General features: G+C 55.0%; 1 long non-coding RNA gene across 1 annotated transcript; it reads right to left on the minus strand.

Annotated features, from left to right (window-relative positions):
• Positions 1-1,470: 1,470 nt before the first annotated feature.
• LOC148222253 (uncharacterized) lies at positions 1,471-24,975 on the minus strand. Its single transcript, XR_015806539.1, has 2 exons — positions 24,720-24,975; positions 1,471-3,431 (listed from the first exon to the last, which is right to left on the minus strand). It is a non-coding gene; the product is annotated as an uncharacterized LOC148222253 (long non-coding RNA).
• Between the last annotated feature and the right edge of the window lie 873 nt (positions 24,976-25,848).

Here is a 25,848-nt window from a genome sequence, read left to right on the forward strand (position 1 = left end):
CGTGAGCCCCTGGCTGGGAGTGGGCACCCAGAGATGAGCAGCTGAGAAGCAAGCACAGATTCACTCTCTCTCCTCATAAAAAGCTTTTGCTTTTTTTGCATCCACCACTGGATGGTCGGAGAAATCTGAACTGGAGGGCACATTTTCCAAGACCATGTTGATTTGCAAGTGGTTAGAAGATCTCAGTCTTTGATTTCTAATGCTAACCTGGCTGTTTTGAACTGTTTTGTTAAACTCTTCAAATTATGTGTTTGCATTGTAATAACATGTTGGGTTTAAAATAAAAAAGAACTTTTTAAGACAATAACAAAAATGTTTCCACGTCTTTGCCCCTGGTTTCAGCTGCTGCAGCTGGATTAGCAGTGGATGCAGGAGGCTTGGGGAGCCCTGAATTCCTGCCAGGGTGCTCACCAGAGCATTGGCAGCTCTGCCACCCCTGTAACTTGTGCTGTCAGCTGCTTGTCAGGACCAAATCCTTACCCCAGTACAAGAGGGGCAATTGCTATTGCAATCAGGCAGCCAGAGGCAGACCTGCTCAGATCCTCTACTGGGAGTGAACCTCAAGTTCTACCCCGTTTTCGGAGTACAGCTGGCATGTGGCACCTCCGTGCCATGGTGCCAACCCTGTGCCAGGTAGGGACAGTCTAGTGTGGAACACCAGCCCTTACCTCCAGGCTTTCCACTGTGTCACATGGGGCTGCAGCCTGAGACTGGCCCACATTCTGACCTCTCCCCAGATCTCTCGGACTCTCCTCAGGTCATTCTCATAACCAGATTTACTGCTGGTTGTACTGGGGGGATTGGAAGGAGCCAAAACCCAGCCCCATGAGACAAACCCAAAGTGTGGACAGATGTTTGTCCTGTCCCGTGAGACAGTGTGCGTGGAGGGGTGAGGAAGAAGATGCTGTGATAAGAGAGCAGCTTGGAGCAGTGGTTGTATTCAGGAAGAATGATGAAGAAACCTCTCCTTGCAGCCCTGCAGTTTCAGGGTCCAGATGTTCCAGATGCTTCCTACCCATGCCAGCAAGCAACCGTGCTGCAGGGTCAGGAAGGCTTCCAGGATTTTCCAGGCACACACCCACGTACCTTGGGAAATCAGTGGTGGCTCAGCCTGCATCCCTCCATCCCTCCCTGGTCCCACGGGCTGACCCTGCAGGGACACTCCCAACCAAGCACTGCCATTCATCAGCTCCTACAGTGCAGGGTCACCAAGCTGGGAGTCACTGGTGAAAAGTAATTTCCAAGTATTTAGGATGGCTTTCTCCTTTTTTTTTTTTTTTTTTTTTTTAAGAAGAGCATATTCCTATTAAAACATAGATAAATAAAAGAAAGAGAAAGACTCAGCAGAGACCAAGTGGTCTTCAGTAGCTGGTGGCTGCTGGTGTTGAGCATCTCCAAAACAACCTGATAACAAATATATCCTCTCAGCAGCAAACCTGCTTTGGCAGATCCCACATCAAATAAAATATGTAGATTTTTCATGAGAAAGTTTATTTTTTTTTTTTGGCTCGTTGCTCTATAAAACACATTTACTCAGTCACATAGAAAATACATTTATCCAGTTTCTTTAAAACAAACAAAATAACCTCTCCTCTCCATCTGGCCCCTCTCTCTGCTCCTTTCTAGCCTGGTCTGCTTCCCTATTCCTCGCAATATGGAACATGACAGGGTATTTTCAATGCTATTTTTGTCCGTTGTGTCATAGCTTATATTTAAAATAGCATTTAAATCTGCCAAGTAGTGCGGTGTTTTAAACTGCTGTCAGACTGAATTTCTCCTCCTACATACCACAGATTTCAGCTACGACTTAAAGACAGCTGAGGGAAGCTTTTGAGGAAGGGGGGAGGTGGAGGTGGTTGGGGACCAGATTGTCTGCAGGTGTGAGGACAGTCAAAGGATATTAATAGGGTAAAGGGATGCTAGAGAGGGGACACAGACCCAGAGAGAACCAGAGAAGGTGCATGGGAATTAAATTGCCTTCCCAAAGGAAGCTCTTACTTGGGACAAAAGACTGTGATGGTGGGACCAGGAGGCTTCACCCAGCACCTGTGGAAATGGGAGGGTCACTGGTCTAAGGGTGAAATGAGAGACCCCCATAAAGGGATGTTTGCTCTGCATTTGGGGTTCACCTTTCAGGTCCCAAAAATAGGGTCAATTGAGCCTTTAATAAATGCAGCCCTAAGGCAGGGGATGAGGTTGTGCTGCCTTGAATGCACTGGAGTTTATTCCCCCTTTCTTCGCCATTTAATTTTTGGGACATGGCTGACATGTAAAAAGCCCTGAGGTGAAGTAGTACAATCATTGTCCATGGGAAAGGGCCCATTCCCCCTTTTTATGCTTTTGGGGATCTAAAAGTCAGCTGTTCCCTTCCTTCTCCACCATGAATAAACATTGCAGCCATCCCCAGCAGAGCTGGCTTGGTGGCAATCATGCTAGAAACACCAGCCTAACCTTTCCCAGGCAAATTCTGAGCCAGTTAAAACATTCATGACCCCTCTGAAATCATCTCCCACTGAAGGAGATGCTCCAGGTATGGATCTTCTCTCCCATCTGAGCCCAAACCACTTTTGATTCTTACCTTCAATCTTCAGCCCTTTACTTTAGGTGCTGTTGTGTTCCCTTGATTCCCTGTTGTCCTTTTCACATTTCCCCTTCTATCTGTGGCCACATCCTAGGAGCAAGATGGGTTCTGAGTGGCACCTCCCACCCTCATTGCTCTGCTCTGCTCCAGGAGCATCCTGCCTTGCATGTCCATGTCAAAAGAAGATGCACCACGTCACTGCTTGCAGTCTGGCACACAAACACCCCAGGGTTGCCCAGGCTGTGGCCCCTGTCACTTTGGCTACCCCCACTTTCCTTCCTTCCCTTTCTGGCTGCTCATGTCTCTGCTGGGCTCGGCTTGACGACCTGCATGGGAATTGTGGGTACCACAGGGAGGGCCAACGGAGCTGGGAGCATCCCCACAGCAAGCCTGGCAAGCAACTGTAGCCCCACCCTGCTGTAGAGGGGTTCAGTGTTCTCTTCTTCCTGGTATCATTTTTAGCCACAGCAGAGGTCTGGCACAGCCCCACCAGAGCAGGTGATGTTCAGGAGGGGTCTCCTCCTGCACCCCGCTCTCCTCTAAGAGCTCCACAGTCAAGGGGCGCAGTCTCTCCCAGCCCCTGGCTCAGCCCTGCACCTTCCCCAATGCCCACGGGACCCATGCCAGATCCTGATGGCTGCTTGATGCTCCCGAATGTCTGGAGACATGGTTATTTCACAAGGTGCTCCCAGCCTGCAGGTGACCCTGCTTTCCAAAGAAGGTTTGGCTTTCTCTCCAGCAGCTGTCCAAAACTTGTTCCCTGCTCCGTCTCTGTTGGTGTCTCACTCTCTCCTGGGACACGTGTGCCTGCTATTGAAATCTCCTACCCATCTTCTTCTGTCAACACCACCTAAGAAAGGGACAGATTGAAAATTTAGCAATGTGTCCTCTGTGTCAATAACTCCCCCTCATCATCTCCTGGGTGGTACAGAGATCTGCTCACCCATCTTCTCCCTGCTCTGCATGCAGACTTCCTCTCCACCCTCTTCCCCTTCACCATTTCCCCTTCTGCCTGGAGTTTTCCACTGCTCACTCTTGTTCCCAGAGGGAGAGATTACCCCTCCCAAAACTCCTTGTCGTGTCATGCAGTGTCACAACCCGTGGCACATCCCTGTGCCAGCCCCAAAATCACCTCTGTCACCCGTGTGCCAGGTTGGCAGAGGCACCTCTGTTACACCCCTCAGCTTTCTGGGCTGAGGCAGGACAGGCATCGGGATCTCTTCCTTTGGGATCACCTCCTGCCTCCAGTTTGGTCCCATTCTCTAGCTCGGTTCAGAATAGGATGAGGCACTTTGAGTGGGGCTGCGTGGTTGGGTTTGGTTATTTATTCCCCCAAAAGGTGAGGCTAGGGAAGGGGTACGGCTGGCTCCACGATTACACCGTGGCGCGTTAATCAGCCGCATTAAAATTCCGAGGCAGCTCCTGCCAAAGTGGCTGCGCGCCGTGCAAGGTGGCTGGGAAACGCCGGGAGCCGTGACAGGCAGGCGAAGGCAGACAAAGAGCTCGCTCCGTCACTCCGGGTCTGCTCCGGGAGGAGAAAACCAACGCGCACACACACACACACACACACACCCACACCCCGCTCCACATCTCCACACAGCCCACGCCGCCCGGCCGCACGGATGCTACCAGAGAGCCCTAAGCTAGCCAGCTGCAATGGCCAGCGAGCCTGCCAGTATTCCAACACCATCCCAGGGGATGTCTAGGCTGGATCAGCATCCCGGCTGACCCCATGGAGATGGGTGGTACCCGCCACGGGGGACTGGGATGTCACGGTGGAGGAGACCACCGGCTGTCCAGCCCCCGGCATCCCATTCCTGCATGCGTGGGGAGCGAATGTCGCCGCGGGGTGTGAGCCCCCAGGGCGAGGGCCCCCAGGCCGTGTCCCCCTCCGGAGCCCCTGCCAGCTGTAGTAATGCGTTTTGCCACAGGGTGCCACTATGGCAAAGCTGTAAGGACGCCGAGCCCGCAGCCCCGTTGTGTAAGGATACCTGGCGTTACTCACGGTACTCGTGGTTTCCTTCTTCCCCTCCGTTCCCATCTCCCCTCATTCACCCCGCAAGGAAACTGCGGCAAGAGCCCCCCAAATATTCATCCGAAGGGGATGGTGCTGCCGGGTCACCCTTGCACTGCAGGGCAGAGGAGGGGATGCTGCGACCTGCTCTAAGGTGTCCTGAGAGTGACAGACTGGAGATTGACATGTCATGATGGCATTGCTCTGTCTCCACCAGAACTGGCAGGGAGAAGAGATTTTGGAAGCTTTGTGGGACATTGTGCAGTGAGTGAGGGGAATACTGTATAACACAGGCGTCCAGAAACAATACTCTGACCATGCTCCTCTCCTGCATTTGGGGTGTTGGGCTCTGGGGATGCAGCTCACGACAAAGGGGATCTGGTTTCATTGCTAGGGAGCAAGCAAAGGGCCTGGCAAAGCTACAGCCACTCGTCTCCTCCAGCTTTTCTCCAAGGATGGATCTGGCCAGCCCTGTCCTCCTGCAGCTGCGCCTGTGAACTGCTTGAGAGAAAGGGGATGCTGAAGCTAGTGCATCCCATCCCATCCCATCCCATCCCATCCCATCCCATCCCATCCCATCCCATCCCATCCCATCCCATCCCATCCCATCCCATCCCATCCCATCCCTCTGTAGGAGTGAGCAGGCTGGGTCCCGTGTTCAGAGTTTCTCTTAGCCTGGCACACTCCAGTCCTTTCCCTGCCTCTCCCCAAAGAAGAGGATATGCCAGAGGGTAGATCAGATCCGCACCCACAGCAGCACCCTGAGAGACCCACTCTGCAGTCACGCGAGGGGAATGGCACGGCTCACCTAGGAAACAGAGCTGATAAGAGCTGTGCAGGATCAGGCCACGAACCTGAGATTTTTTAGGGTGAAAAGTGCTCTGCAAATGGCAGGCAGTGGGATCCTGAATGCTGCATCCGCCACGGGCGGAGAGAGAAAGAAGATTCTCTTCTTCCCTCGCTAATAAAGTCTGGCTGAAATGACACAGTATAATCAGTGTTTACCTGGGAGTTTACATATGGTTTGTTGTAATTATAGTTTCAATTCCTGCTTTTGCTTTTTTTTTTTTTTATTTTTTTTCCTAACATCTATTTTTCAATCAGTAAAAGTAAATACTATTTTCAGCCCAATGTAATTCTTCCACTCCCGTGGCCACAAACACAGCGAGGAGAGCGATTCCATTTGCGCGCTGTGCAATTGAGCAGAGAGAGGAGCCCGGCGGCTGCGGAGCATCAGCGAAGCCACGGCCGAGCAGGGATCTGGGGACATGGGGACGAGCCTCCACTCCCCACCACGAGTCCCCCAGGGCCTCCACCCCACCTGGCAGGGCTACCTTTGCTAGTAAAAATCAGCACCAGGCCCAGACGTTGCTTCTCATCACGTCGGCATCGTTAAACCCCCAAAGCTGCCTGGTCGGAGGCAGTGGGGAAGGGATAAGAGCCATTAGGTGAAGCATCATTTATTTCAGGGCTGGCAAAGCTTTGTTCCAGCTTGGGGATTGAGTTGGCACTAAAAGCACTGCGATCCCCAAGATTTAATTTCCCCCCCCCTCATTTTTATGCGTGTGATTTATAACAAATCAAGGATGCCGGTGTCAGGTCCCCTTCTTCACCCAACTATTGTCACACACACACGCTGATTAAAACCACCCGGGCCCCTCTGGTTCCTCCTTGTCCATCCATCAGCTGCTCTGGGGACAAACTTAGACATCCCACTCCTAGCCCACACCTCCATCCGTGCCTGTTCTGATACCCTGGGTTTAAACTAATATTGGATATTAATTTGGTGTGCACATACCCACCTTTAAATGCATATAAATAGGTGTATTTATTTATGCCATGCACCTAAATCCCTATAAAAACAATCGGGAGCTTTGTCTCAAGGAGGGATTGGGCGTTATTGGGATGCAGAACAAACACGTTGCCCTAGAGACACACGGAGTGTTTCTGCCTCGGCCACTCCAGTTGAATATTTGCCGGTTCAGGCACGGTTTGAACTCGGTGCCAAGGCAGAGCTGCTGCCAGAGGCCGGTGGGCAGCTGGGCAATGCTGTCGAAGAGGGGATGAAGAAGAGACCCTTCTCCTGCCCAGAGGGTCTCAGCCCCTCAGGGGAATCGAGCAGAAGCCCTGCCTGCACCCCATCTTCATCATCCTCATTTGGGGGTTAAAAAATAGGTGATGAGGATGCTTCTCCCATAGCTCTGTCTTTGGCCTCCACTCTTCCCATATGCCCTGCTCCCCACCAGGGGATTACTAGGATTTTTACTACCTTGAGAAAGAGCTTTTTTCACCCTGAAGATCCCTGGGAGCAAAGGGGAATGTTTCAGCGAGGGTTTTGGGAGGGGGCCCTTGCCCCCAAGGCCCCAGCATGGCAGGCAGGGATTCGGGGCTGGGGCTGTGTGGGAGCAGAGCCACCCCACAGCAGCTGGGGCTCCCCGGGCCTTTGGAGTGCAGCTGCACCAAAAAAATTGCCCGTCCCAAATCATGGGACCATTTTAATTCAAGGGGTGATGATTTTGGGTTTTCCAAAATAGGAGGCAAGAGGGGTCAAGAAAAGCATCCCTCTCCCGCCACTGCCTGACACCGAAAAGAAAATTAAAACCTAAGCAGGTTTTTTTTTAAATACAATAAAATAAAATTGTTTTATTTCTCACAAAAAAAGCTCTTCTCACCAATCTCAAACATTAATATATTTTCTTACTATATTTCGTAAAAGTCTACCACACTCAACCTTTTTTCCCCCAAATTAAGAATGAGCTGGTTTAAACTCTCACCCAAAATATTTATTGCAAGGAACAAAGATACTGGAATCGTCTCCAGTGTTGGATTTCAATTCTCTCTTTCAGGCTTTTATCTTTTCAATCCAAATTTCAGTGACAATAATCCGATTTTGATTGACATTAAAATTATTTATTGTCACATTGTAGCTGTTTAATAAATTGTGCCTGCTTTATTTTTTGGCTTATAAATACTGTATCTTTACTACCTTGGTACTTAATTCAAGGGAAGAAACCACTTCTGAAAGCAGGCAGCAATAGTCTTAGCTCAGGCAAGATATAAAAATGCCTTTTTACACACATGAACCTGAGGAAAGAGCTGATTCCACCTTTTTACTAATTTATATATTTTAAGTCTCTCTGGTTTATACAATTTTGCTTTATTTTCCAATGGTAAAATATGCTTCTGTGAGCTACGTGTGAAACGAAGATTATTTTAATCTCCTTTCAGATACAGAATAATTATTTGCCAGGAACATTTTAAAAATCAGGAAACAATTCATGACACTTCCATGATCTAAATTTGAGAGATTTTTCACCATTCTGGGAGTGAGTTCATAAAAAAAAAAAAAAAAAAGGCAAAAAAACAAAGCCAGGCGACATCCATTTCAGAGTGCCATTTAAATCTGGGTCGCGTTGCAAATGATTTTCTTTTTTTTTTTTTAATTTCCACAAATTACTGAAAGTTAAAAGAACCATCATCCCATTTTACTATTAAGAAAAAAAGAGAGAGAGAGAGAGAGAGAGAAAGAGAAAATTAAAAAATAACATGGAAAAATGTAGCCCTTGTAGAATAAACCTAAAGCAATTCCTTTGCAGAAATATTTCCCTGAGTGAAAAATTTCAAGCCTGTGTCCCACATATTTTTTTTTAGCAGGGGGGACCTGCCTTTTTGAACTGGATGTCAGGGGGATGCCGAGGCGTGCTGGCCAGTGCCCCAGGGATGTTCTAGGGACTCAACATCTCATTCTCCTGCCTGCAGCGGGCAGAGGAGACTGTTTGCCCACTGTCTGAACGCCCTGGAAACCTTTCTGGGGGGAGCCTGGTGGCAGATAAAGGAGGAGAATCTCCTCTGCCAGGGGACAGAAGGTTTGTTCCCTGTGCCTGTGACTGTGTGAGTCGGCGTGGAGGGGCCAGGACCCCTCTTGGGCTCGTGGGAGCAAGGGAGGGATGCAGGACAAGGCAGAGAGCAGAGATGCTCTGCAGGATTCAGTCTTGGGGATCTCCTGTGCCCACTTACCAATGCACAGACCCAGTTCCACCCACCAAAACTATCCCAAAGCCCAAATCTACACCTTAAATCTACATGGATTTGGTTCCATTCCATTACTGATACTGCTATTTCAGGGCGGTGTTAAGGTCCTGTGGAGAGCCCCCGGGGAAAGGCAAGGCCTTTCCTGCAGGGACACGGGGTGGCCTTGGGGACACAGACTCTCACCCAGTGCCAGAAGGACAGTGGAGCTGCCCTGGGTCTCCCTGCTGATCTTCTGTGCTGCCTCTCCCCGTGCCAGGCGTCCGCAATGGCTCTGGCAGCCACATTTGTTTATGGGCTGAATGTGTATTAAAATGGTTCATTATTTTCCTGACTGGCAGGTTTCCAGGGTCTGTGCTAGTTAATAATTGCTGCCAATTAAACCTTCGCAAAATATGCATTGCAGGGACGGGGATGGGGGGGAAACAACACGCGAGGATTTCTCCTGAGCCCACGGATGGCTCGTGCTGCTGCGGAGGAGCCCCGTGGTGGTTTGGGGACACGGTGTTGTATCACTGCTCGCTGTCAGAACCTTCCAGGGATGGGGCAGCCGAGCCCCCCGAGATGGGGATCCTTGCAGGGCCGTCAGTGAAAAGGGATTTGTCTCTTTATGGGGCAAAATGTGCAGGTGGTGGGGGGAACAGAGTAGGATCCACCCCAGTGGCCTCCTTGCCCTTGCAGGAGCCAGCCTGCCCATCCTGAGCCCTGACCTGCCCACTCACCCTGTGGATGGGCGCTCCCAGGCAGGGCAGCCAGAGCTCGAGACATTGCCCCAGTCCCACTGCAGCTTCAAGAAGGTTTCCGTTCAAAGGACAGCTCCCTCTTTTCCTGCCTTTCCACTAGTTCCCTTCCGCTGCTGGAACACCCTCTGTGTCTGCAGGCCAGCAGAGCACCGCCTCAGAATTCCACCCGTATCCCCCTCCGAACCCAGCTCCAAGTACAGCCTGGAAATAAAGTTTTTCTCAAGGGTGAAACACAAGCAAACCCCCATGGTCCAAAACCCACCTGGGGCTGGGTCTGCTCAGTTCCTTCCACCTGTGACCTCGAGTGCCTTTTACAAGCCATAAAGATGTGAGCACATTTCCCTACCACCACTTGAAAAGCAGCCAAAGAGCAGGAATAAAGAATCATTATTTAGTGAACGCTTGCCCCTCTCTTTGAAGCTGGGAAGCTCGGCAGCAAGGCTGGGTGCTCAGGCGGGCTGTGGCTATGGGAAGGCTGGGGGGAATGTTTGTTAGATGCTAAAATCGCTCGGAGAGATGCGGGAGCGGGACTGCGTTCGTGGGAAGGACAGCTGACGGGGAACCGCTGCCTTTCAGAAAGGCAAATAATCGCAGCCTAGGTTAGCTCTTCTGTCGAGAGAATAATTGTGCTTCTAAAGGCTCTGATATGATGAGCAGCACTGCTTTGAAATCGAAATAAATACATAAATAAATCAGAGATCTTGGACTGATTAAGGCAATTGCTTCCCTTGCTTTTGCAACCCCTTTGGGTCCTGGTTCCCAGAGCCAATTACATATTTAAAAAGTTTCTCTCTGGAAAAAAAAAAAAAAAAAAAGAGGACTTGCAACTCTAAAATAAAGTTTCTTTGTGGTTGCCTAATGAACAGCAAGGGCCAGGACAGTTTACAGTTATTAATTGGTTTTAAATGGCTCCAGCTCTGTCTTGAGCCATCTTTTTGAGCTGGTCACAATATGTTTGTGCCCTCCTGCCCCACATGGGGTCAGGGCATGCCAGGCACGGCTGGTCCAGGCCCCTTTGTGTGGGCGAGCAGCCAGCCTGCCTCCCCCATGGCCTCTCCTCCTCCTCCACCCCATGGTCAGTCCTACAAAAGCCCCCCAGGATCTGCCGAGCTCCCACTGCCTCAGACAGGGTTCAGCCGATGGGGAGACGAGCCAGGAAGATGCTGAGGGTGCTCAGCCATTACTTTTCCAAATGAATTCACAATTTCTCCAGCTCTCTGCTCCTTCCAGTGTGACTATGAGGGAGATTTGCTTTGCCACCTACTCCCCACTTTATCCCCCACCTTGGCACACTGCAAACCCCTCTTTGCCACCCAAACCTCAGCTTATTTCTAGGCTCCACATGGCCACGACATGTGGGAGCTCGGCAGCCAGCACGAGCCCAGGGACTGCCTAAGCTTCTCTTGGCACACCACACCTCACACCACTGAGCACCTCCAGGCACCAAACAGGCAGAGAAAAGGCTCTATTCTTCACCCAAAAAACTCCCAGGGGGGTTAATTCAGCAAAGAGCTTCCTTGCCATAAAGATAGGTGAAATAAATCTTTCTCCCAGCCCAGGGAAGTGCAGAAACATCACCCCTAAAGGGAGGATGGGCTGGAGCCATGGGCCTCCTTGAATGTCTTCTCCCTGTAAACATGCATTATTGATAGCAGAAATTATGTTGGATTGGTTTGGGGATGTAAGGAAACGCTGGAGAATATTGATATTTTCCCGAGTTGCTTCCAAACCTATTCTTGGGCTTGAACGTGTTGCGTGTGTCATCTCCAATGAACAGTTTTGAGCTTTAATTCAAAAAATAGCATGATGTTTATAATACTATATAAGGTTTTCTCTTGGCTGTACGCACGGGATTATATATGTGTCGGTGTGTGGGTGCGGATGTGTGTGCAGGGATGTAATGAGACAAACAACTCAATCTGGAGCCGGAGGGGAGGAGGAGCTGCACACGCAGCCCCGAGCAGTGGCTGGTTCCCTTTGGTACCAATTCGGTTTCTTTTCTAGCAGCCGTCAGAGTTGTCTGAACAAACACGTTATCATCGGGACCGATCCGTAGATAAACAGGCGGTGATGTTGTAGGTGCAGGAATACACCTGGGGGTGCGTGGGGAGGTTTATTCTCCAGCTGTTGAATGCTGGAGATGGGCTGGTGCATGACAAGATGCCAGACGCTTTTCAGCACATCAAATCCTCATCTCAGCACTTTTCACAGCGTGGAGAGGAAACAGTAATTAAGCGACAGGACTTACACCAATTCCGCACCGGAGTCTTGCTGCATCCCTTTCAGCCCTGTGCACGTGTGTGCCGGCGGGTCCCACTATTCCAGGTGCAGCCTCACCCCTTCTTGAACACGGTTCTGATGGGGGTTTTTTATTACAGATGAATTATTCAGCAGAAAAAGTGTTTCCCCCATTCCGGGATTTTCCTGCTAACACCTTATTGGTCATTTCTGTTGGTCCCTGCCCAGTTCTACTGGTTTTATAAAATGCTCTGGAATAATACTGGGAATAGCAACGTGGGAAGGAGAAAGGTTTTTATCTGCATGGGGTCTTCCATCTCCAGCTCTGTTTCTATGGATATCTGAATGGAGTTTATATTTATCTCTCCCGTTTGAGCCATGTGTGCAACTTTGGAGGAGAAGGAGGAGGCCAAGAGCAGAGCCACCCTGCCGCTGGCTCTGCTGAACCCTGATTCCTTTTGGTCAGCAGTGAGAGCATCACCCAGGTAATCAAAATCAGCCAAAATGCCACTAAGGCAAGGGGAAGCTGCGAAAATACTTGAGCTAGAGCTTAACACAGCAGCAGGCACAGTGTCCAGCAGGGAAGTGGCCCCTCTGCCAACCCCAGACACCGGTCAGGGAAGGCAGGGCAGAAGCATCACTCCTGGTCCCCAGTCGCTAGTCCCCAGTCCCTCATGCAGCTGCCCTGTAAATGGCCAAATTTCCTGGGAGCAAGGGATTTTCCATCTGTCACAGTGTCCTTTGCTGTCAGGAGAGAAGTCGGCACAGCCCTGGTGCCGGGGGGAGTGTGCCGGGTGCCGGAGCAGGTAGGAGTGGGAAGGCAAGCACATGACTCGGCCTGGCCCCAGCGCACCAGCTCCCAGAGCATTACCATGATGGCTCCATCATTAATTGATCAATCACTGGATGACAGTTAATTAAGTAGAAAATAAAGCTGCTCTGCCCAGCCTGGCATTAGTAGGCAGCGGCATTAAGATTTCTGGAGTACAAGGGGGAAATTAAAAAACAAAGGCACAGCTGGAGGAATAACCCCATTGTCGGTGGCTGGGGTGGCAGCGTGGCACAATGTTCTCTGGGTTGGGATATGCAGGCAGTGATGGTCGGTTCATGGTTTCTCCCCCTCGCAAGAACCTGGATCTCACCTGCTGCCCCCCAGGCATAACCCCCATTATCCATGTGCCCCTTTCTCGACAGCTCTGGTGCTACTGTCCGGGCACTGGCCACTGGCCACCAGACTCTCACCAGCACACAGATATGCAAAGGGACTTTTCCTTTCAATCCTGTTTTCTCATCTCTCGGTCCTGCCTTGTGAGCTAACCCACAGACAGGGTGGGGAAAAAGAAAGCCAGATAGAAAGCATCCTCCTGCCCCCCGTCTCATGTGCCCAGGATTGTCTTGATATGAAAAATTATGGTTTTTGTTAAAAACTATTACTAATGAGGCGTCTTTCCTGCCCTTAATTGTTGCCAAGGCGATGACCCCAGCCAGCCATCTTTAATTAACTTAGACTAGATCTCCTGAAATGAGTTCCTCGGGTAAATTGCTCACCACAGCTTTCAGGCACGGAGCCGTGTTTGCCAAGGCCACCCGCTCCGGCACGCTGCCACAGCCACCAGCAGAGGTGATGGCACAGGCTGGTGTCCCCACCTCTGCCTCCCCTTGCCACCATTTGGCAATCCCAAAGCCAATCAATAGAAACTCAGAGTAATAAGGGGACGAGGGTGGAGTGACTGATGCCTGACCACAGGGAATGGGATGAATGTGGGCTTCTGCATAAAATGGGAATTCGCCCTGGCTGCTGGCTTCTCCCTTCACAGGGACTGTGGGACCGGCCGCACAGTGGCTGGCACCTCTCCAAGCGAAAATCACATTTCCTGCCTGACAGATAACGTCGGTCAAGAGAATGCCAAGGACGATTCCTGAAAATGCCATAATTGTTTTAATCTGATGGCGGATAAAAGATAATGATGCTAACAATATTTAAACGTAATTATAGTTTCCTGCGGCTGTTGGGCTCTCTGAATCCTCTCCACTCAAGTGGCTTTGTTTACGAGCGGCTCCAATAAAGCAGGGCCCGTTTTCCTCCTCTATCGTCTTCACACCTGCACCTCCATCAAGACAGGGGGTGGACACATGCCAGGGGGCTGGATCTCCTCAGAGACCAGCACTGGCCAACTTTGCAGCCCCTCTGGGTTCTCCTGTTTTGGGCCCACCATCATCCATCAATCTCCTGGGATGTGATGCCTGTCTTGGAAAAGGGACTGGGATAGCTGGACCATGGCAATTGCCAGAAGAAAGGGATCTGTGGGGAGAGTTTTAGGGACAGGTGGTAGAAGTAAATCTCCCGCATCAGGCATATGGTGGCTGGTTTCTACCAGTCACCTATGTAAGGGCTGTGGCCCCCGATAGCCCCCAGATCCCATCCTCAATTCCTGTCCAAGGTGAACTCCCCAGCATCGACATAAAACAACAAAGCAGGACAAAGGGAATTTCTAGGAATGGTTTGCTGATGATAAACAAATGAAAAGCACCAGAGCTGGATATCTGGGGGCTTGCAACATGCAGGAGAAGAGAATGGAGGAAGAAGAAAAAGGTATGAATCCCTACATTGAAGACCCTCCTACACTAGATACTGTTACCATCATCTCAAAGAAAATCTCCCAGTCTTTTGGGGGCCTGGATGCCCTGGTGGCCCCAATAGCAGGAGGAGAGGTTGCAAAGCAGCTTGATCAAGTGCAGAGAAATAAGCAGTGAGAAAAGATGGGATTTAGGCGAGGCTTTTAGAAGAAGTTAAATATGAAATGGCTATTTCAGTAGCTGTAGTTTAGCCTCCTGTATGAATCGGTCTTTGTAAATAGGAATGGAGGATAGCCAACTTCCCCAAAAGGGCTCTACGGGGGGTCCGGAAAACCACAACGTCCTGAGTTTAATGGGGAAAACAGATAGAAATGGTAACAAAGAATGGGGAGAAACAGCAATAAACCTGATTGTTTGGTAAATAAGGCCGAGCCTGTTGCCGAGAAGAGAAGTTTGAAAAGCAGCTGTGGAATGAATAACCGGTTAAAAGTTAGGAGACAAAGTGGCATAACAAACCCGAGGGGTTCCCAGCTCAGAGCAGCCAGTGCCGGAGCCCCCGCAGCAGGCAGGAGTGCTAGCTTTCGGAAGTGCCAGGCAGGAGAGAGGAAGTAGCAACAGGACAATACCCACTGCTGCTCCAACGTAAGATCTGGCACTGTCTAGGGGGCTATGGAAAGGAACTCATCGTGCTAATGAACTTGGCCTTCAAGTGGAGGAGGAATTCAGTGTTGAGCACAGAGAAAATAAATCCATTACATACATGGCAAGGAAACAGCTACATCCATGGAGGAAGAGTGCTCCAAGACATGGATATTGAAAAGATTAGCCTGGGGACTGGAAAGAGCCAAGAGGCACATGGCATGTCAGGAATGTCTCAGGATAGACCAGAGAAGAAGGCAGGATAAGTGAGAAGGAGGCTTGCCCTGTGCCATGTGAGTCACTGCCTCACTGAGGGTACCCAAGGGCTGGGGAGGCAGTGGGGTAGGGCAAGGAGGCATCTTGGAGTTGTGCAATAGCTGCCATCTGAGGAGGAATTAGAGTCCAACCTGCAGAAATAGGGACTTGGATGCTCCAGCTGGATGCCTGGCACAAGAAGCTGCTTTGGCAGCCACCTGGGGTGCTGCAGCCACCAAAAGTTCGGAGGAGTTGGAAAAGTAATTGGGGAGAGCAGAGAGGTGCCTGGCTGCTGGAAAGGCAATGAACAAGCTGGGGCTGAGGGCTCTGCAGAAAGTAGGGCAAGAGCAGGCAAGAAAGTGTCCCCTCCCTGTCAGTGTCCTGTGCCCTGGCCTGGCCTGGGACACCTGTGGGAAGGGACGGAATCATCTCCAGAGCTGGCATCGGTTTGGGCGTGGCCCGGGGTCCTCCACTTGTCCCTGGAGCATCTCTCCCATCCAGAGCCAGGCATGAACCTCCGTAGGGAACTTCTTTGCTACAGCACCAGGAAGGATCTCCTCCCTTCCAAAATGCTCCCCCAGGTTTCCCAGCGTCTCGCCCCCCATCCCGCCGGGAAGGATTGTCACCAGTTACCCCGTTATCCGTGGAAATCCACACTAGACACAGAGGGACAGCTCTTTACACGACACACATCACAATGATGCGTGCCCACCCTTTTCTCCCATACAGGATCTAGACGCCATTGGCGGGGGTGGGTCCCGGGGAAGCCCGGCCCCTGCCCTCTCCCGGCCCCGCAGCCCACGGCCACAGCCAGGAAACAGCGGCCGTGGCCACGCGTGGCCGGCGAGCGCGTCTCCACGGGCTCGGCGCAGCCCCGATGGGGCGCGTTGACATCTGTAACCAAACTCCGGCTCCGGCAAAGGCAGGGCTGCCCGGCCAGGCGGAAAATTAACACTGACATTGAGTTTAATTAAACAAAACAACCAGGCTGCGAGCTGGAGCGGGGACGTGGCAGCAGCTGGAGGAGCCGGGCTGGGCGCGGTCCGGGACCGACACCCGCCACCGCCCCGCCGGGACGAGCCCACGTCGGCCTCTCGGAGCCCGGCATGGCTCGGGAAGCCGCGGCTGGATGGGCGACCCGGCTTCCCGGCCGAGACTGCCGGCCAGGGCCAGCAAACAGCATTTTCCTTTCCCGCTTTGCCCGTCTCTTTACAAAAAGACGTGCGGGGCGCGGCACGAGAGCGGAGGCCCACGCGTGTCCCTGCCCCAGCGTGGAGCAGGACGGGTGCCCGGCGGTCTGGGGTGCGGGGATGAGGCGAGGGACGCTCCAAGGGACGGATTTCGTTGAGTGGAATTTGGGGAGATGCTGACCGACTGACAGCCACCCCATCACCGGCTGCAGCCCCCGCCTGTCCCCGGCCCTAAACACAAGAGGTGGGAAGCGGTCTGATCCGGGCAGGGAGAGCCCGGTAGAGCATTTCCCGGCCAGCTGCTCCCCGGCGGGCACCAGTCGCACCAGTATCACCAGTAGCACTGGCGCTTGCTGGGCAGCCGAGCTCCGGGCAGCGCCGGCAGAGGATAAACCGTGCCCGAAGGGGCCGTGATTTTACGCCGCTCGGCTCCGAGATTGGCCAAAAGAGGCAGAGGCGTCCTGCCCGTTGCCCTCTGCCCGCTGCCCGCCGGCCACCGACGCTCGCATCGCAAGTTCGTCCGCGGAAGAGTTGAAAATAGCGTGCAGCCCAGCGCAAGGCGAGCATGGGGCGGCCTCCTCCAGCCCCCCGACAGCTGCAGCGCTGGTGCCCGGTGTTTGGGGCTGTTTCTGTCTGAACCCCACAGCTCTCTGCCCCCCGCCGGGAGCTCCCTCCAGCATCAAAGACCTTCGTGTCCTATGCAGCCCTCTGCGTTCGGGTCCTGGAAGCTGAAGGCTGATCCCTCTGCTGTCGGCCTCCTCCTCCTCCCAGATCCCAGTCCATAGCTTTGGGGCTTTTAGTCTGGTCATTTTATTTTATTTTATTTTATTTCACTTCTTTTTCTTTTCCTTTTTTTTTTTTTTCCTTTTTTTTTTTTTTTTTTTTTTTTCTGGGGGGAGGGAGGGCGTGTGAAATGTCGGCTTTGAAGGATATTTGTAATAACATAACCAGCAAAATGAATGTCATATTTTTGCTCCAATGAATTGGATTTCCTGAAATATTGTCTCCGTAATGATGCCTTTAGGCTCCTCTGGATTAGATAACTCTCCAACCACATCAAGAAGGCTAATTATCCCAAAGCCACTTTCCCGGCGTTTCCACATCTATTTCACACACCTATGTATATCTATATTCAGAGGCACGGTACTCTCACGGCACAGCCGGGCTCTGCAGGGCCGCTCACGGGCGGGGACAAGCCCCCCGCGCCCATCGCCCTCCGTGTCCCCGCGCCCGGGGGAGCCCCGTCGAGCGGCCGTGACGACACCAAGCCCGACCGCCTCGCCAGCCAATCCGCGAGCCCCGAGCGCACCCGTCAGCCCGCGCTGACCAATGAGGGGCGGGCGGCGCGGCCCCGGCGGGATCCCCTCGACGGCTCGAGGCTCCCAGGGGCGCTCCGGGACCCCCCCAGCCCCGCCGGGCGCTCTGGGCTCGCATCCCCCGGGGAGGGGATGGGGGGAAACAGCCGCGGGGCGCGGGGCCGTGAGAACCGGGGCAGCGCCAGGTGCCGGGGTTGTTCCGTGGGGTTGGGTCACGCTGTCACAAGTGAGGGTGTGGGAAGGGGCGAGACCCTCAAAGAAGGGTGGAAGCGCGAGGAGTAGAGCCCAAAACAAAGGGCGAGGGGCTGTCCCGGTCCCACCGAAACCCCAGCAAGGCCGCCCCTGCACACTTGCGGGCGGAGCCGAGGCAGCCCACGCGTGGGTGCCCCCTCCGCCGCCCACCCCCCCTGCTCCGCCGGCGCGGCTCTCTGTCCCGGCTCTGTGCTTGGGCCGGGGAGTCTGTACTTCGGGATTATTCAGCTCCTGCAAGTTTTTTGTTAGGCTGCCCTGAAAGGCCTCAAAGGCTGGGAACACCATTCTAATTACGGGGAAGCACAGCTTATTTAGAAGATAAAAAGAGACTTGTAGTCTCATAACAGCTTCTTATATCCGTCAAATAAGGATCTCTAATGACGGGGTGAGAGCCAGTGAATGCCTAAAACAAACTAAAAAAAAGGAGTGAAAATAAAGCAGCCAGGGGCTTAAGATATATTAAATTACCCTGATTAGGAATTTAGGCCGTGGCTCGAGTCTGCTGGAGAGGCTGGCGAGGGGGGGGGACGGAAAGTGCTGCTATTCATTTCTGGGGAGAGGGGTCAGTAGGTCGGAGGAGTTCACAGGGCCTGGCTCTATTCTTATGCTAACAGAGAATACAAGCGCTGGCCTGGAAAATAGAAATGAATTTGCAATAATCCGAGCCCCTCTGTTTGCAAGGCGAGCGGCTCTATAGCTAATTGCAGCCCGGCCTCCCCCGCCTCGTTGCGGACAGTTGTAACGATGCATAGGAGATTAGAGCCCGAGGGGCTTGGGGGGGTGGATTTAAGCCTTCTCCCCCCCTCCCTTCCCTCTGCCCGACGGTGAAATATTCCGGGGCAGGCGCTGGTGTTTGGGCTGGCTCTGCTCGGAGGGAGCGGGGCCAGGCAACTTCTTGAACTTCCCCGAAGCCGCGCAGGGGAGCGGCCGCCGGGCAGAGCGATGTGCCGGGGGGTGGGGGTGGGGGGGTCGGCTCTGCACGGCCCCGGAGCCGGCGGGGGCGGGAGAGGGGGAAGGTAGCGTAGGTCCCGTAGACGGGGGGACCCCCATTGAGCTGTCGGTGACAAGCAGTAAATCGGGGAAGAATAGCGCATGGAAACGCGCCGTCGGGGCCGCTGGCCGGCCCTACAGCTGCCGGCCCGTCTCACCGCCGTCAGAGCCACCGTCTCCTCGATGGCATTCCCGGCTCCCGCCCAGTACACCGACGCCTCCCGCCCCGCACCCGAGGAGTCCCTTCCCGCAACACAGGGGTCCCTCCCGCACCTCGCGGGGTCCCGGACCCCCCCCGCCCCGAGCCCGCCCCGTCGGCTCCTCGGCGGACTCGGCGGTCCCAGACTGTTTCAGGACCCTGGACAGGGGCGGGGCCGCCGTCGGGGCGCGGCGCCGCCGAGTCCCCTCGCGTCCTCCGGCCACGTCCCGACTGCCCGAGGGAGGAGTGATCCTCCCTGGTCCGGCCCGATCTTGACCTCTCCTCTGCTTATACCCCACCGGGCTGGGATCACCCGCCGCAGCGGCAGTCAAACCTCGGGGCCGTACTGTGGGGACGGGCCGTCGTTTGGCACCAGTGGGAGCCCACTCCAACAAAAACACCCCCGCCAATGCACGGAAATCGTGGATAGGGGACGCCAGTGCCGCCGAGGGGCTGTTTTAATGAATATCGAGCTGCTCGGTCAGCCTCCGTCGCCCTCGTCGGCATGCGGGCTGCTCCCGGTGCTGGGGACGGTGTGGACTCACCGCCGTGCCCCGACGGTGAAACGGGGTGGCAGAGACCCAGGGTCACCCTGTCCGGACCTAGCGGCAAAGAGCCGGCCCTGCTGCCAGAAAAACAGCCCTCTTTCGTTAACCGCATTCCCCTCCTCCTCCTCCCCGCCTGTGGCTGGCCCCAAAGCCGGAGTCAGCGATGCCCCGGGTGAGGGCTGCGCCTGGGATGGGCGGCACGACACGATGACAGCCCTGGACCGAGACCGAGACCGAGACCGGCTCCGCAGAGCCGGGCCGGACCCTGCGCCCCACACAGCCCTGGCAGCAATTCTGCCCAGAGCTGCAAACTTTGCCCGGCAGCTCGGGGCTGTCCCTGCCGTCTTGATCCTTGAGGAATCGGGCACAGGGGCACAGGGGGATGGAGAGCGGGTTCGGGGGCTGTTACGGGCCGGGGCTGGAGTTGCCGGGGTCGCCCCGGCGGCCGCAGGGTCTCCATAAATCACTTTTTCAGACTCTTGGAATTCTCTCACTCGAGACTGAAATTAAAAGGATGATTCCCGTAAGTGGCACACGCCGGACAGAGTCATCCTCGCTCGGCATTGTCCGCGCCACGGAGCTTCTCCCAGAACCTTCGCCTAACACTTTTGTCGTTTTAAAAGGCAGAACCTCCGAATTTTATCCAGAGTGATGTAGTGGAAGGCTGCTTATGCTTAAGAAAATTATATTTCAGTTACATTTGAAAAAAAAAAACAACCCTCAAACTTAAAAAAATCCCACTACACACAAAACAAACCATACCCATAATAGTAATAATAATAATAATAATAATAGTAATAATAATAGTAATAATAATGCAAAAACAACGATTTTTCTCATTTCCAATTATATATTAAATCGCTAAAAAAAGAGGCTGTATTATTTGTAATCATAATCTATTAACTGGGTTTGGGAGGAATTTTCAGCAGACAAAATATTCATTACGGGGCTGCTCTGTGAATTTTCACTTTCCCGAGGACATACGGGCAAAGGATATATTCGGGGTTTTAAAAATTGTGTTAGAAAACAAATTCGCCGGCGCTTTAATCTCCTCTGTGGTGGGACACGGAGATGAGCCAGGGCGATTAAATTTCTCAACGCCGGCCGGAGTTTGGGTTCTCCCCTCCCCAAAACACTGCCCGGTCCAGCCCCGCGTCCTCTCCTCTCCTTGGCATTCCCGGACCAGAAATAAACCCCCGGGACGGAGAAAAGCTGGTTTATTTGCTAGAATAAAAATCGGGCTTATTTACAAGATTTTTAAAAATCGTGTTTATTTGGAAGAATGAAAAGTGTGTTTCTTTGCAACAATAAAAATCGGGTGTACTAGCGAGACCAAAAAGCCGATTTCTCTGCGGAGCGAGGAGCCGCTGCTCTGGGAGGTGTGGGACGGGGGGCTATGCCGTGTCTCGGGGCACGCAGAAGAAAGGGGGTGCCTTCCCCGCTGAGTGCTCCCTAAATGGGGCTGGGGTTCATTCCCCAGCGGGTCCCCCCGGGCTACGCGCGGCCAGGGGCGCCGGGGGCCCGCACCCGCGGCTCTTCCTCACTCTCACCGCAGATGTGCGGGGATTTTCGGGAGGAGGGAGGGAGACACGAAGGTGCCCGGGAAGTGCCCTCCTTTTCCCGCTGAGGTTGAATTGCCACACGGATGCGTTTTCCTCGCCCCGCGGCCCGTTGCACACTGTTCTCCTGCCCTCCTCGCAAGGACGGGAGAGCTGTTCCCCCTTCAACGAAAACCCGCAGAGGTGACGGCGGGGCCCTCTGCGGTGCCACCGACGCCGCAGGACGGCCGGCAGGGAGGAGAAGCCCGCCTGAGAGGGATCCCCCATCTCAGCTGCGAGCGAGGGGCGGCGGCCTTTCCCCGCACCCCCCTGGCCGTGGGTGCAGTGCTCGCCCGCGGGAGAAATGCTCCCCAAGAGTGCCCGGCGTGTGTGCGGACACCCTCCGCTCTGGTGCACACAGGCGTGTGCGGGACAGTACATACACCCCTCGGGTGGTGACCCGCCCGTGTGACACTCCCACCCGAGTGGGGACACGCGTACGGCGCGGGGATGCGACACGCGTGTGCGGGCACGCACGGGCGGCACACGCAGAGGTCGCGGACACATCCGTGCCTACAGACGGACGCAGACCACAGGTTCGCATCACTCCCTCAGAGCGCACCCTGGCCTCTCCCCTGCTCCGGCAGCCGTGGGGATCCCGTACCCCGGGTACCCATTCCTCTGCACCTTCTCTCCCCAAATTCATCGGCTTTGTCACTCCCTTTCCCCACTCCACCCAACCCACTCAATTAAGGGCGGCGGCAGGAGCGAGGCTGCCAGAGGCGGCGGCTGAGGGCCCCCCGCCCGCTTCCTTCCCTGCATAAGGTGAAAGAACATGAAAAAGGTGAAAACACAGAAATAGCCCCAAAAGAGCCGCTTCCCGAGGTTTGGCTTTATTTATCCCTGCGTTTCCTTGTGCCCTGCAGCCTCGGCCAGGCTGGACGAGCCGGGTGCTCGGCGGGGCAGCCACAGTGGTGCCTTGGCGGGCCGGGGGGTGCGAGGGGGTGATGGGGTGATGGGGACCCACTGCCCGCGGCGGGGGGCGCGGGGAGCCGCAGGTGCTGCTGGCGGGAGAGACCCGCAATGGCTGTTTGGGTGTTGCATTAAAGCACGCTGCAGTGCGCACACTGCGGCCCCTCCCCCCGCAATCTGCCTGTATGCTAATGACATGCAAAGAGACTCATTTGCATGTTTATCTCTGTCAATGGGCAAGCGTGGCGGGCGCGGTAATACGTTTCCCACCGTGGCGTGGAGGCCTCCCCCCGCCCCGCGCCCCTCACCGCCCCGCCGGGCCGGGGAGGGTCGGGCAGGGCTCTGCTCCGGCCCCACCGCCCAGCCCTGGCACCAAGGCAGGTACTGCCACAAAATGGCTGCCGGGGGGGTCTGCAGCCTCCCGAGCACCCACCTCTGCCCCTCAGCAGTCCCTGGCCCCCTCCGCGCCCCCTCCCCGCAAACCCACCTCCGGATTTTGTGCCTAAGCAGCCAATCGGGGGCGCGGTACCCTTCCCCCTTCCATCCCTCCTTTCTCCCTCCATCCCTTCTTTTCCACCCTCCATTCCTCCTTCTTCCCCTTCATCCCTCCTTTTCCACCCTCCATTCCTCCTTCTCCCACTGTATTCTTCCTTCTCTCATCTCCATCCACTTCTTTATCCCACCTCTGTCCCTCCTTTTACACCCATCATCCCTCCTTTTCCACCTTTCATCCCTCCTTTTTCACCCTCCATTTCTTGTCTTTCCGTTATCCCTCCTTCTCCTCCTCCATCTTTCCATCTTTCCTTCTTCCGTCTCTCCATCCTCTCCTTCAACTCTCCATATCCCTCTCTATTCCTTTTTCACCTCCATCCCTCCTTTCCCCCCCACTTTGTACCATTTTCCCCAAACCCAGAGCCCGATCCCCACGCGCGGGGATATTTTTGATTTCCCACCGACCGGGGGGAAAGTCTTTTCCATCCTTCCAAGGGGTTCCGACTCTCGCCCGGGTGCTGAGCACCCGGCAATTTGTGACCTCTGTGGGTCCGCCGGCACCGTGTAAAGTCCCTGGCGGGCGCAGAGCCGCGGGTGGGTGCCTCGAAGGGGCTCGGCCCTGATTCCTCTGCTGAGGGGGTGAGAGGTGTCCGCAAGCACTAGTGGGGAGAAGCAGCCGTGTGTACGTTCATGTGTGCGGACCCACGGAAGGGACGGACATTGGAGGCACCAGTGTGAGTGTGGGTTTTTGAAATAGCCACCAAAAAAAAAAAAAAAAAAGCGCAGCCTCTCCCATGGCGCCGGGGTGCGGCCACGCCGCTATTTTCAAACACGCACGTGAGAAAGAAAGGTTCTATTTTGGGGAGCGGGGAGTGCTCTGTCCCCTCTCTCTGAGTGAGGATGCGGCGACCTCACCGCACCCTCGGCGGGGAAGCGGCACAGCGCGACCTCCCCACGCCCCACGGGGCGCTGGGACCGGGGGGGAAACCCGGGGACGGCTCACGCTGCAATGCAATACAGCGTTATATGCGCTCCGTTCCATACACATGTAAAGAACACGTATATCCTTATGTTCCGCTATCATTTATGGCGCCGTATTATACTACACGATGCTGCGTGACGCGATGCGACGTGACAGCCCTCGGCCCTCGGCCTGGCACGGCCCCGCCGGTGTCCCCCGGGCCGCGGAGCCGCCCCGTCCCGAGGCGCCGGTGAAGGGCGCCCGCGTCGTCGCTGCGCTGGGCTCCAGGACGGGTTTCGGGCGATCCCCTCCTCTCTCCCCACCCGTTATCCCACCTCCTCCCTGTCCCTTCTCGCCTCTTATCCCCTCTTTTCCTTTCTCGCTCTCCCAAATCTCGCTCACTTCCCAGGTGAAGGTGTGTTCGCTCCTTCCGTCCGTTATCTCTATTTCTCTATTTTAGCCCCGGAAAGTGGAGGGGCATGTGTGTTTATCCCCCCTTCCTTCACCCAAAATTATCTTAGAAAAAAATAAAATCAGCCGAAAACCTAAACCTGCCCGAGGCCCCCAGACGCTCCCCGTCCCGACCAGTTTATCCCAGCACTACCTAGCAGCAGGTAGGGGGAAGGGATTTATTTGTGGGGTCAGTCAGCACCTCCCTCGGTCACCCTATGGCCTCCTCAGCCCCATGTCATCACACCTGTGCAGAGAGAGGTGTGACCCAGTTGAGATGGTGCCGCTGACCCCCGGCGAAGACTTCACCCCAAGCCCCATCCCGGAGAGCAGTGGGTCCGGGGGTGTCGGTGCTCGGGAGCCCTGGGGGTGCCGGCCCTCAAAGGCCCCCCAACCCCGCGGTCCGCTCCCCGGGTGGGTGTTCCCCTCTCGAGGGGGGCGGAGAGAGGCAGGCCGGGGCAGAGGGAAGTTTGGGAAGGCCACCTCCCCTGGCTTTCCGACTGCCCCCGCAGGGCAGTGTCCCCGCCGCACCCCGGCCGGGGGTGGGTCCGCACGCCCGGGGGAGGTCGGCTCGGGGCTGCTCATCAGCGTGCCCGAGGCAGGGCTGGTTTTGCCAGGAGTATGTGGGAACCCCTACAGAGAGACACCCTCCCATCACTCCCCAAAACCTGCTGTGTCATCACGCCCCGAAGCAGAGGCAGCCCCCCAAAAGCAAGTGGGGGTGTGTTCCCTTACCTGAGCGCTGGCCCGGGGGAGCCACGCAGAGCGGGGGTTCTGTATTCGGCTCGTTTTCTCCTGCCGTGTCCCGCAGCAGAAACATCCTCCGGCCGTGGCCGGGGTCGGCGCGGGGGAGCCGGGCTGTGCCGGGGGGACCCCGCGGCCGGGAAGAGCCGCACACCCCGGGCCGTGTTTATATGTAGAAAGAAGGGTAATTTGAGTGCTTATACCAAGAACCGGGGTTGTTAAGTTTGCAGGCAGACAGCTAAACGGTGCCAAGTGCGGGCAGGGAGGGGGGTGCGGGGGGGAGGCTGGGGGTGTGTAAGAAATAAAGAGCAATTGTCAGAAGCGAACAAAAGGCGGAGGATGGAAAGGAGCTGGGAATCCCAGGGCAGAGCCCCTCGGCGTGGACTTGAACTTGGGCTTTGACACCGTCTGCCAGGCGGAGAGAGGCTTCGGGCCGGGCGAGGCGGGCTGCGGGGGGAGTGACAACAGCCCCGGCAACCAGAGAGGGGGCATCGCCCCCTCCAAACACCCATCTTTGACGCGGCGGGGGGGCCACTCTGCTTCAGAATGCGACTGATTCGGGGAATAACCCAGACGGGCTGAGACCCGACGGGCTCAGCGCACCTCCCGGTGCAGAGCGGGGCGGCGGCGGGGGGACCCCGTCGGGGCTGGCCGGGGCCAGACGGTCGGGGGGGCCGCCCGGTTCTCACAGTCTGCGCCCGAGCCTGGATTCTCTGCACGTCCCGGCCGGTCCCCCCTTTGCTACTATTCAGCACTTAATTGAACATTAATGGCAGCTGGGGATGAGGTCATTGGAGCCGGCTTTTCTCACACATTTTTCATGCAAATCCGCTAAACTCTAAACAAATTTGAATAAAACCCCCTTTGTGCAGGCCCTCCATGGTGTTTTTCCACGGGCCGCTCCGCCTGTCTCCGCACACTTCATCCGGGGAGGGGGGAGCGGCGGGGAGATGAGGGGGTGTGGGGGTGTGTGAGGGGGTCTCTGGTCGGGCCTGGAGCGCCAGGCAGACCCAAAGAGGCTGTGTCCTCTGCGAGGCTCCCAAGCCCCGATGGCCTCCAGGACGCCCACTGCACTAGCAGGGCCCTGCGCTGTGCCATCATCTCCACTTGCAGCCCCCCT

Source organism: Sturnus vulgaris, chromosome 13, assembly GCF_052056855.1.
Source record: "Sturnus vulgaris isolate bStuVul1 chromosome 13, bStuVul1.hap1, whole genome shotgun sequence".
NCBI classification, from domain to species: domain Eukaryota; kingdom Metazoa; phylum Chordata; class Aves; order Passeriformes; family Sturnidae; genus Sturnus; species Sturnus vulgaris.